The sequence below is a fragment of the Phoenix dactylifera genome, unplaced genomic scaffold (assembly GCF_009389715.1).
Source record: "Phoenix dactylifera cultivar Barhee BC4 unplaced genomic scaffold, palm_55x_up_171113_PBpolish2nd_filt_p 000202F, whole genome shotgun sequence".
Taxonomy (NCBI): domain Eukaryota; kingdom Viridiplantae; phylum Streptophyta; class Magnoliopsida; order Arecales; family Arecaceae; genus Phoenix; species Phoenix dactylifera.
In genome coordinates this window covers 431,792-444,580 of record NW_024067721.1, presented here as the reverse complement: position 1 = coordinate 444,580, position 12,789 = coordinate 431,792, and positions in this window count along the sequence as shown.

Genomic DNA, 12,789 nt, shown 5'->3' with positions numbered 1-12,789 from the left:
GCAGATGACGTGAGAAGCATGGGAATTAAGCTGGATACGGGATAAGGATGGATCACGAACATGGTGAGCTAGGACGGACACGGAGGAGATGAGGAGGAAGAAGGATACGGCTGAATGCTGGATTGGAGCTTATCCGGGAGAAGAAGATCACGGAGAAGATGGGATCTGTTTCAACACAGGGGAAAACCGTGGTTGTTGTGAACGGTTGATGCTCTGTTCCAAAGGAAGAAGAGATCGGAAGCTGCGAGGAGTTGGTTGGGAGATTTGGATGAAGAAGGGGAACTGGGATGAACTCATGGAAAAGGAAATCCGTGAAGGATTGGTCTGTTGGGGTGAAGGGATTTGAGTTTATCTTGTGGACGAATCAATGTGGAGAAACAGAGAATTCTAATCCGTGGACTGCTCTGTTTGAGATGCTCACGGGATGGGGAAATGAGTTGGGAGATGTTGATCCACGGGAGATTGGCTCTGTTTTGAATCTAAAACAGGGGAGGAAAGGGAATGATAGCAGTCGTGGGCGTTTGAGAGGATCTCGGAGGATGTTGGGTTCGGTTGAAATGGAATGAAGGGAATGTGGGATGAAGAGAAGTTGAGAGAGACATTGGGAAGATGAACTTGCTTGCGGTTGATTCGGATAATTCACTGGTGTGGTCCGAAGAAGATGAGGAGGAGAAACAGAGGACTTGATTTTGGGAGGATAAACTCGGGAATGACGTGGAGGAGTTGGATTCGGCTGGGATTGGTTCCGAAATAGGGGAAGAGCACGTGAAGCTCGGGTTGCTGGGAACAAATGCTGGGAGATGATCGCGGATGGGGAGTTCTAATCCGTGAATGCTAGAGATCAAGCTCCCTTGCTCTGTTTGTTTCCGTGAAATCTGGGAATATGGATCGGAATGAATGAAGGATGCCTGTTGACGCGGATGTAGTGGAAGAGAAGAAGATGCTGGGATAAGGATGATCGCAGAGTACTCGGACGCGGAAGGAACTGGGAGCGTGGAGTTGGGATCAATCCGGAAGAAACGGAGTGACGAGGGAAGAGGGCTGATGAACTTGGGACGGTTCTGTTCGTGGAGGGATCCGTGGGATAAGGATGAACTCGATGTGGAAGAAACTCGGATGTGAGGGGAAGTTTAGATGTGAGCGTGGGAAGGATGACGTGGATGCGAGATGAATTTGGGATGCTGGGATCTAGCGGAAGAAGCTGGGTGGAAACGTGGAGTTGTGTCATGGAGAAATGGGTGTTTGATACAGGGGATGTGATCCTATTCAGTTGGTAAGATGGTTGTGTCAGAATCTGAGAGAGTCTTGATTTACGGGGTGCATGTGATTTAGGTTCAGGAATTATTCCTAATGAGCTTGACTCAACCTGCATATATTAGACTCAATCAATAAATAAATAGGTAAAACTTGAATTACTTTAATAATCTATTAAAATGCAATGATGAAGGTAATACATTTTTTTAGTTAAATTTACAAAATATGTGAAGTAAAATAATAATAAGTGCTATGAATAAGATATTAATTTATGCATTATTTAGCATTTATCAACAGATACGATGAATTCAAATAACACCAAACAAACTACACAAGTCGTGGAACTTAATCAAACTTTCCTAAAGACTTGGTCTTCTACGCTGCATCAACTTCCCACCCTCTTCAAAAACTTGACTCCGGCAAGTTAAGAGTCTTGTACTGCTGTAAAAGTTCTGGATGAAGTCGATTAATTTCTTCAGCCTGCAACCATACAAACTTTGATAGAGGACGATTCTTCCATCGGACCAGGAACTTGAAATACCCTCCTCGTTGAGTAGTGACAAACTGATGGTCTAGGATCGCTTCAATCTCTTCACGTGGAAGATATTGAGAGGTAGCCTCAGAGGAGTTTCCTCTACAACCTGCTCAGTTTCTGTCTCTCCTTGGAACTTATTTAAATCTTCAACATTGAAAATTGGACTAAACCCAAAATTGGCTGGTAAATCAATAAGATAAGCATTCAAGCCCAGCTTCTTAAGGATTTTAAAAGGTCCAGCTTTTCTGGCATGCAATTTGTTGTATGATCCTGGCTCAAATCTTTCTGGCCTTAACCTGATGAAAACGGAATCTCCCTCATTGAACTGCTTGTCACGTCTGCTTGCATTGGCCCGAGCTTGATACACTTCGTTCTACTGCGAAATCTTCCTCTTAACTTCTACATAAACATCTTGCATATACTTGACGAAATCAACTGCACCTTCACTCATTCGCTGAGAACTTGGCAATTCATGAAGGTCAATCGGTGTCAATGGCTTCCTTCCATTCACAATCTCGAATGGTGTACAGCCTGTTGTCCGGTTAACTGAGTTGTTGAAGGCAAACTCAGCTAATGGAAGAATTAGATCCCATGTGGTGGAATGTTCCTGGATCAGACATCTCAATAGACATACCTAAATTTGATATGGAAGAAATTCTGTTTGAAGAAGAGACAGAAGAGGAAGACCATGAGGAGCATTTGGAAGCCTCAAAGCTGCCAAGTTGTGTGATCCAAAGGGTGTTAACAGGGCAAAAACTAGAGTTGGTTTCCGATCCTTTGTTGGACAAACTACTGCATAATGCCCGAATCCCTTCCACTTGTAGCATTGAGGTCCTTCTCCTTCCATCTTCTGTTTGCCCTTGTTATCTCTTCTTCCTTGTACATTCGAAGTTTGAGATCTGTTAGGGACAGATCTTGCAAACCATGAATCCTGAGTGCTGGTTCTCCTAAAACTGGTCTCATCAGTCTAAACTTCAATGTGGAGAGCCATTTGATAGGCCTCATCCACATTCAGTAGCCTTTGCTGTTAGGAATTGTATCATAAGAGTCAATCGTCAGTGCGTTGATGATTAAATTTTGTAAATAAATTGATAAATTAATAAAATGTTATTTAGCATTGTTCATCATTTCATTGTATATCTTCAAACGAACTCTTATATGATGAAGTCCATAGGACTTGTTTTTTGATAAAGGAGGATTTATCTTCAAGTCCTTAAAACTGTTCGCGATCAAATGATATGTTGTTACTAGGACGACAGCATTATCGAGATTAGGTCGTTGTGTGATGTATACGTTGGTTGTCCTCTTAACCAAGGAGTGTGGAGACATTGATATGTCACACAGGTGAAGTGTAGGAGTACATTTTACTGAACGTGACCAATTTCGGAACGCTCTACTGTCAAGAGATGTTCCAAGTGGATATGGGTATAAGTTTGGCCCTCTGACCTGCGACTGCAACCTGTGACTAGCAAGCAACTCACTGTACTTTGGTACCGGACTACCTGAATTTCTAATTCAGTGACGGAAGATCACTGGGTATAGTCAAGTACTTGCGTAGTCAGTTGTGAGTCAAGATGGAATTGACCCCTTCGGAAAACAGGAGATAATACCTTGTGTTCAATTTAGCAAAACCTTGGCCACGATAATCCTTGTGAGAAGTCACAGGATTTCTAAAGTTGAATCATATCATGGATGCACTTATTACAGAGTTGACAGAACTCTGAAGTCATCCTGGCATTTAGGAGTCATAGGGATAAATTATACGGTAACCATAGTCCAAGGGTTCTTGAATGTTGCTTTACGATCATTCGGCCTATCCAGATGTCGGGTACCATTGCTAGATGGTTATTTCGATTAATATAAGTTGTTCTTGTGCTACTGGCTTAGGTTCGAACCTATGGGGTCACACGCATAGAAGTTTCTAGGTTGATCAAATGGCTGATTAATGATTAAGAATCATTCAAGGATAATTTGGTCAATTCGATTGACAAATTATCCTAAGCAAAAGTTGCATTAAAATAATTATTGAATTATTGGAAGGTTAATTAGTAATTGGATTACTAATAAATTCAATTTGATTGAATTATTGGACTTTAATTAAGCCAAATTGAATTAGATTCAATTTGGGCTAAATTAGGGTTTGACTTAATTTGATCGGGTTCGACCCGAGCCGATTGGGCATAACCTAATTGATCGGACTTGACCCAATTGGATTGGGATTGACTCTAGTCAATTAAGAGTCATTATTATGAAGAATTAAGTGGAATTAATTGCAATTGAATTGCAATTAGGCTGATTTAATGAGCCAAATCAAATTGGATTCGATCCAAATTAATTTGGATTCATGATTGGGTCAATTTGATTAAACCAAGGTTTGTGCGGATTTTAAAAACCACATGTCGTCGTAGGATGAATATGACTTAAGTCATGTTCACACTATGTGAACTTTAAAGTCCACATGGCGTCGTAGGATGCATGCTCCCAAATCAATTAATTCTCCTAATGAGATTAGGAATCCTAATATGATTAGAAAATTAATCAATTGATTAAGTGGACACATGTCATGCGTCTATGAGCATAAGGATTGGACACTTGGCATTAATCCAAGGGTGGGTTATAGTCTCATACTCCTAATAAGATTAGGAGAAGCCCTAAACCCAATTTATAAAAGGGTAGCAAGAGAGACATTATGAATTAATTCTCTCCTCTTCCTCTCCACGCCAAGGGTTTAGTGATTATGATTTTTTTAAGAACTTAGAGTTCTGAAAAATTCAGAAAAGGGTCACTTCATTACTTCTCCTCTTCTCCTTCTTCATCTTCTTCCTTCAGCTCATAAGATCAATCAAAGGTTGATTGATTTTAGGAAGAACAAAATCAGCCACAGTAGGGTTCCGCGCAGCTAGCACTTCTGCGGGATCAGATCAATCCGGAGCTTCGCGTGGATCATCCGTAGAGGCCAGACACGTGTGTGGCTACAAAGCTCGACTTTCAGATCTTCAAATCCAACCTCTTCATTATAAGGTATGAGATTTATTTTATCTTAGTTAGGTTTAGAATTTAACAAGGATTGTTGATTTTCTAATTCTATGATTAATCATGCTTATAGTTATTTTTACATAAATAGTTTAAACATTCCTGTAATTTATTTTTGAGATATGATCTCCCTTGCATTCTTGGAATTAAAGAGTTTAATTCTATCTTTCCGCTGCATTTTTTTGAAAATTTTTAAAATTACATGCATGCAAAAACCGGCTTTTTCCCCTCATTTGCCTCATCAACTCCTTACGGATATCAACTCTCAATCCGGTTCGATACCTCGCAATAGTCTGATAATCATTCTCTACCACTTGACTTCTCACTTTAAGTTCATGGAACTTATCAGTGTATTGAGTTACTGTCATTGTTCCTTGTTTCAGCAAAAGCAATTCTTCATACATAACTTGCTCATAGTCAATAGGCAAGTATTTCTCCTTTAGCTTAAGCTTCATCTCCTCCCAATCAGAATTGCTGGTTGTCTTGTTCTCGGCTCCTCCACACTTCCCCACCAAGCCCGAGCATGTCCCTTCAATTTTATCTTGACATACCTCACCTTTCTATCTTCCGACACTGAGAACCAATCAAAATAATCCTCCAATGCTGTCAGCCAGTCCTGGAAAGAATGGGGTTCAAGCTTTCCATGAAAGTCTGCAACATCTACTTTCATCCTCTTAGTCAATTCATCGAGCGGTTCACGTGCATTTCCATTGGTACCACCATTTGTTCCTCCATTGGTCCCCTCACGGTTTCCATGAACAAAATTTGGTCTGTGATGATGCCCACCACCTCTGGGTTGAAATCCTCCACGATTTCATCTCCCATGTGCACCTCGTGCTCTGATTCTCCCATCTCATCCTCATGGTTGGGTGGTTCCACCCTTTCTTCCTCGAACAAGACCCTGTTCCACAACTGGTCCATTCTTTGATCCATCCTCTGGGTAACAATTTGAAGCTGTTGAATAGCTTGTAGCAATAGTTCATTGATTTGGTTTGGATTGGGGTTGGTTGCATTTGTAGTGGCTGTGATGTTTTGGTCGATGTGTTGAGTGGTTTCTGGGCGGAGATGTTGGTTTTGTGGTTGACTCATGTTGTATGAATTACCACTTCTGGCGGTAGTCATGAACAGAAGGTGGCTTGGGAAAAGAAATGAAGGTGGCTCTGATACCAAAATTGATAGATCTCTTAAGCTGCAAATGAATCTCACGTTCACAACTCAAGAAGAAAATCAGGAATCACTCCTGAATGAAGGAATCTCTCCAACAAAAATTGGGTTTTATCAAACTTCATCTTTTTTTCTTTTGAATCCGAAATATACTTAAATAGAAAATCCTATGTGTTTGAAAGACTCAAGCTTACAAACCTATAAAATAGCTATCAAGCGCTGTTAATCAGCTTATTTTTCTAATTGACAGATACGAGGAATTCAAATAAAACCAAACAAACTCCACAAGTTATGGAACTTAATCAAACTTTCCTAAAGATGCTGCATCAGAAATCTGATTATTGACATGTCATAGTTTGACTACTGGTCATTTGGAAAGAACGTGACCGGCCAATATTCAACTTTGAAGATTTTTGATCAGGCCTGATTGTCCAAACTATTCAAAAGATTGGAAGACTGTCGCTGCCATTTAACATTCAAAGTCCATTCCTACCTTCTCTGACCTTTTGTCTGCTTTGTGAACTCTTCCAACTTGCACCTCTACATTTTATCTCATCTCTCTATTTCATGCTCCACATGCAAATAAACTACTACCATTAACACATTTGGGTTAGGAATTCCAGATTCTTCCTAAAACATGTGTTCCAAAGAGGCCTGCCCACCACGGTTAAAATTCAAGAGCTAAGAATGTCAGGTATGGTTGAAGATGAGAATGTTAACTTGCAAAGGGCAAAAATAACTAGGCCAGGTGATATACCCTTTATATTATCCCAAAGAACATACTCTTCTGACCTTGCAGTGCCAGTGAATCAACGAGGCAATGAGCCGAACCAAAGGATGGTCTTGGCTCAGCAAGATCAAGTGCAAACTCCCACAAATGTCCGGTTTCCAAGCCCAAGTTCAGCATTAGTTAGTTGGCAAAAGTTGATGATTTGGAACAGTGGAAGTCTGTTCAACAGAGCTCTGGGACCATTTTAGCCATCTAGAGCTCGTATTATAAAGTAATTAACTATTCATACCCCAACTGCATGGTGATCTTTTAGAGAATTGGTATAAATCTTAAGGGAGTGAAAACAGAACAAAACAAAACGAACTTCAAATAGATGACACTATGAATGATTCCGTAAAAGGATAATAGAGCTTTTTTCATGTTAAGTTGAGCTTCAGATAAGATGGTCAAGGCTCAAAAATCACATACAATTTTTGAGATTCAATTTTTCTTTTAGTCTTGGGTCTATAGTCGCGTGGATATCCGAAGGTGCATGACACCTGGTGGAAAATTACAGTCAGCCGTCTTGATGCAGTTCAATTTCGCTTGCACTGTGATTTTTGTGGTCCAAAGTCTACGCACATGAATTGAAGAGAACTTAGTCAAACATCTTCACTGTTTCATCTAAACACGTGCGTTAAATTTATTTGTTTTGTGTTATATTTACTCCTTCACCACCCTTCAAGAGAATGCACGAGTATCGGATGGTGATTACGGAAGGTGATGTGTGGCAGAAAATTAAAGCTAGCCATCCAGATGCGGTCCAATTTGGCTTGAACTTTGATTTTGGTTGACCAAGTCTAACCCCTGGCTGCTATTTGTTAAATTTATTTGTTGTTGATTCGTGATATTTGAAGATGGTGTAGGTGCGAATGGTTTACATAAGTCAGCATTGATGGCTAAAGTGATCTCGATAAGACCAACCACTGCGAGGTTGCACAAGTTTTGGATGTCCAAATTAAATTTCTTTCGTCTTCTTCTTCCTCTTATTATTATTATTAAATTTTTTCAGTGAAATCATAATTGCTTTCTTGAGGGATAGCTGGCTTAGATGTCAACAGTGATCTTTCATTTTTTTAGTTTTATTAATATGACATGTGCAGGATCCTTTGGCATTACGCTGTTCATCAGCCAATGCACATAGACCTTAGCTAACTCATCTAAGATTACTCTAAAGCACTTTAAGGCACAGCGAACTAAATCTTGTTCCCATTACTTAGGTCCAAGAGAAAGTTTCCATTTTTCTTTGTTTTTATATAGTCAATCTCTTCCTCGATATTTGGTGAAACTAATATGACTTATATTATATATGTACAGTTGGATCTTTGGTTGCAGTCATGTCTAATCTTAGATTAAAACAATGGACGGTTACACTACAAAAGAAATAGTGTTTCCCGGCACTTTCCAGAGCTTTTACCGGCGCTTATAAGCGTCAGCACTTTCCAATCCAACGCGTCCAAAAGCGTCACGAAACTGTCGGGCAGGTGGGCGTGGACGATTTTTGTTTCGACGCTTTCCACCAGCATCGGCATTACCTGACCCTTTACAGACGCTTTAAAGCGTCGGCAAAGGCTTTATATCCGACGCTTTTAAGCGTCAGTCACGGATTAGTATTATCGACGCTTTTATGCGTCGGTGTGCCTGTCCTGGGATAGTGTTATTGCCCAAGCTTTTAAGCGTCGGCAATAGAGATTTTCTTTTTTTAAAAAAATTCATAAAAAGAAATGTTAAACCTGTATACAAATTTATAAAACAAATTTTTCCAGCACAGCAAACACACAACCTATTATCCCATCACAAAAGTCACATCACAAACAAAATTTTTTATTAAAAGCTAATCATATTATCATATTTGATTACATTATACTTTAAAAATATTAAAAACATACATAGCAAATTCCTAAATAAACAGTCTACGAGGTCTCAAGGGTCGACGGCATCATCATCTCTACGAGTAGAAGTATCGGCAACCTACAAGAAAAAAAAAACTTTAGAAACTAAGAATACAAAAATCATTACGCTCGTACAAGAATATACTATAATTACATAAAATATAGATTTAGTTATTTACCGAAGGGACAAATCTCTGTAAAAAAGATGAAATATGGTCAAGCTGATCTTGCAAAGATTGTATCAACTCTTGGCTCTGCTTCAACTCCTCCATATCGGTCCTATGACTCTGCCTCATCTCCTCTAGCCTTGTCTTATATGACTGCTTTATCTGTACCATCTTTGCCTTCAGACTACAAACCTCTGCAGTGCTACTACCTTGTCTAGCATCTTGGGTATATCGGCTCACTGCAGACAACTGGGTGGCGGTAACTCCAACACCATAACCCCTCACTCGACCATAACGTTCTGGGCCCATTAATTCGGTATAGACCTGAGCCTCGACGCGACTGGCCGCATCGAATGATGATAACTCCCCGACACGCTCTGAAATAAGAGTTGTAGCTCTTTCCTATATATCTCTCAAAAAAAATATCACATTAATATTTAAAAAATTTTAAAATTTTTTAAAAAATATTCTGAACAAAGCAAAAATGAATACATACAACTATATCTCTCGACTCGTCCCGGACAAAGCTGCCATCTCGGTGGGTGTGAGTCATCTTATAAAACTCTACCTCACCAGGCTCCCTTCCATGTATTGGCAAACTATATATCATGATACGTGCTATATGTTAGTAGAGTTTCAAATAGTTTCAAAAAAACTTACGAATTCATTTCTACGTCTCGCATAACTCTTCGAGCCTGAAGTGTGAGGAACTGCTTGAGATGCTCGTGCAGCTCTACCAATATTAGAATATGTCTGCCAAAATAAAAGTATACAGTATAATATGATTCAATGTATATATTTGCAATCCATATTAATAATAAAGATAATATAAGATATTGAAACAATATACGAGACCTGCCCTCTTTCAGAAAACCAGTAGTGAATAAGCTCCCTCCACTGCTGAGGGTATACATCAGGAGGACAAACACGAGCAACCTCCTCCTCTGTCATACCTTCGCGCTTGTAGTCTGTCTTCAACTCCGCCTTATATTCTTTTCATTTACGGTTGAGGGACTTTAGCACCCAATTATGGCTCTCTGGAGGGAGTACAAACTTACCCTACAACAAGTGTCAAAATGTTATAAAAATATTAAATCAAAAATTATGGTAGTAAGCAAATTAACATACAGGAGGTATCAAATTAAAAAGAATAAATTCAATTCATTACCTGTATAAGTCTAAGAAGCTCAACCTTATACGAAGCAAGCATTTCATTCCACTTCGTATAGTTGAGCGGACACCGCTCACCATTGCGTGCAACCGATCCTAAAAAGCTTGATAGAAGACTTCCAGCTCTATTGATGGGCTGCCCCAATTTATTGCATTGGATGATGATCTTCTCACCCTCACGAAGCTGCCACACATCCTTTGCTTGAGTGGGTCCTCGTCTCGTTCTCACCGTCCCTTGTCCATTTATTAAAATTAAATAAAATATGCCTTTAAAAATTGAAGACAAATATGAACATAAAATATGAACTTTGAATCGAATTACCCTGGATCCAGAGCTCATCCATAGCAACATCCTCCCCTAGGCAATCAGCAGGAGGCTCGCGCTGAGATCCAAACTCGCGCTGCTGGTGCTCATATGGCTGCTGGAACTGCAGGGACTGATCAGAAGAAGATCCGACCTGAGAATGCTGGAACTCCACATTTCTAAATCGTTTTCCTCGGGGCATATTGTTACCTGATATGCACAAAAAAGAATTAATATTAGTTAATTGATAAATTTATACTAAATGAATTGCTAATAAAAGAGAACACAATAATTCATTCAACTAGATAAATTAGCATATGCAGGAAAAAGACAAGCAATAATGTAGGACGAAGAGTGTGGGGACTAACCATTTCACAACTATGAAGAAGAAAGTTGCCAAGAAAAATAAATATCTAGCAACTAATAATCCTGTATCAATTCTGATGGCAAAATCAGATAGTTATTAACCATGCAGCGAAATAAGGGCAGCTTTGGTTTAAAAGTGAACTAGACCTTAGTCGCTCGCGTAGAAGTAGTATCAAAGGATTGTTCTACTTGCCTGTAAAGGAGAAGCATAAGAAGCTTGTAAACGAGAGTAGATTTATGCAAAATTTACATTGCAGAGAAAAGTAGGGAGAAATTGGGAAAAGAATCAGATAATCATAATGAATGGCAAAAATTATATAAAAAATGGATAGGATAAAATTATTACACTACCTTTCCCATAGACAAGAGATGAATATGCGTTCTTTCTAGACATTACTGAACCTGAAGCACTGCATGATCGATTACATGACTGGAGCTAGCAGTGCAATCAGCATTGTTTTGGCATACAATGCACAATGTGATTATGCAATTCTGAAGTAAAAGCTATATCACAAGAGATTTATCAGAACAATTTAAAGAATTTAACGATGTGGTTCAAAGTTCACTAGTCACACGTTGTAGAGAGACAGCCTTGAAGAAGTTCCACAGTTAAAAGATGCCTTGAAAGTGGTTGCGTACCTTTCTACCATTGATGCCATGAAGAAGTTCCACAGTTAAAAGATGCCAGCTTTCTAGTCACAGATATAGAGCTTCTGTTCAAAAAGACTGGCATCCTTACATAAGATAGCTTGTCAAAAGAAATGCAGCACACGAGTGGGTACACTGGCACAGGAACCTCAATTTAGAAAATCCCAGCTTGTAGAGTGGTGTCATTCAGGCCCCAATTGGCAGAGAGGGTTACACTCAAAGTGGATGTCGAGACGATGGACACAATTTTGGTAGGATTTCATGCTAGTGGCTGGATGGGCTCAGGATGATCGATCGTTACAAACACTTGTTGTGTACGTTGGCAAATAACTCCTTGCTAAATAAGTGAAATTTCACAGGATATGGTGAGCGTTAGAGAGGATGCACGGCTTCTAAAAGACAATTAAACATAAGCATGTTTCTAACCTGAGGTTGTCATCCTCAAGAGCAGAAAAATTTCGTGTGTGCGGAGCACAAACTAAAGCAATGCGTAGTGCTGGTGAACGGGATTGCAAGCTTTAACCAGCCACAGGAGCCTCAAAACAGAGTAAGAAGCTGGGAGATAACTTCCATGAAGGCAAGAAAGATGATAAAGACCTCACTTTAATTAAATAATTAACATTCTTCCACAAAAAAAAAAATAACTAACATGCAAACTTGCCTACGATTTAACTCATACTTAATATGAGACTGGACATTGCTAATTAAATTCCAAACTACCAGATGAGAAAAAAAATAATTATGCTGGTGTTGGCTTTTTTTTCCATCTGGTCTAGGCAAGTGCCAAGGGACTCGGGTCCTAAAAAACTCAGTTAGCTAGTGGAGAAAGATACCGCATCTTCCATTTGATGTGCGCGGGCATTCCATCCGTATCTGATCAATCGAAAAGATGATGATGGAAAATGAAGGGATGATAGAAAGTAGCATGATTCCAAATATCTTGACCTTCAAGGATTTTTGTCATCATCACATAGTTGTTCAAAGATAGAAAAGGAGGTAAAGCACCAAGCTATAGTAGAAGGCGCAACACTAGACTATAGTAAAAAATGTAGCACTAGGCTACAGTTGAAACCTAACTCTACCTATTTATAGGATAAAAGATAGGTTAAAAATAAATGATAAAGATTCATTGATTGATAGTCGAAGGATCCATAATACATAGTATAATCCCATTATCTATACTAAAATAGAATAATTGCCCACTCTGATAGTTGTCGTCCATGTCTAGCCTCCATCTCTGGCCATTCTAGTTACCAACATCGTTTATCTTTTCACTATTGCACGATTATTAGAATGCATTAGCCGAAACTGATATTCATATTTATCGGCCTCGATATACCGTTCGCTTTCATCGGCCTATTCCATTGGCTATATTGTTTTCTTAATCGTCTCGTAGCAAGGTCTTCTGCATTTTTTGAAATCCGATTCACTTGTCCTTGTAGTTGATTTCTACTATCATGACCATTCCATTGGTTATATTGTTTTCT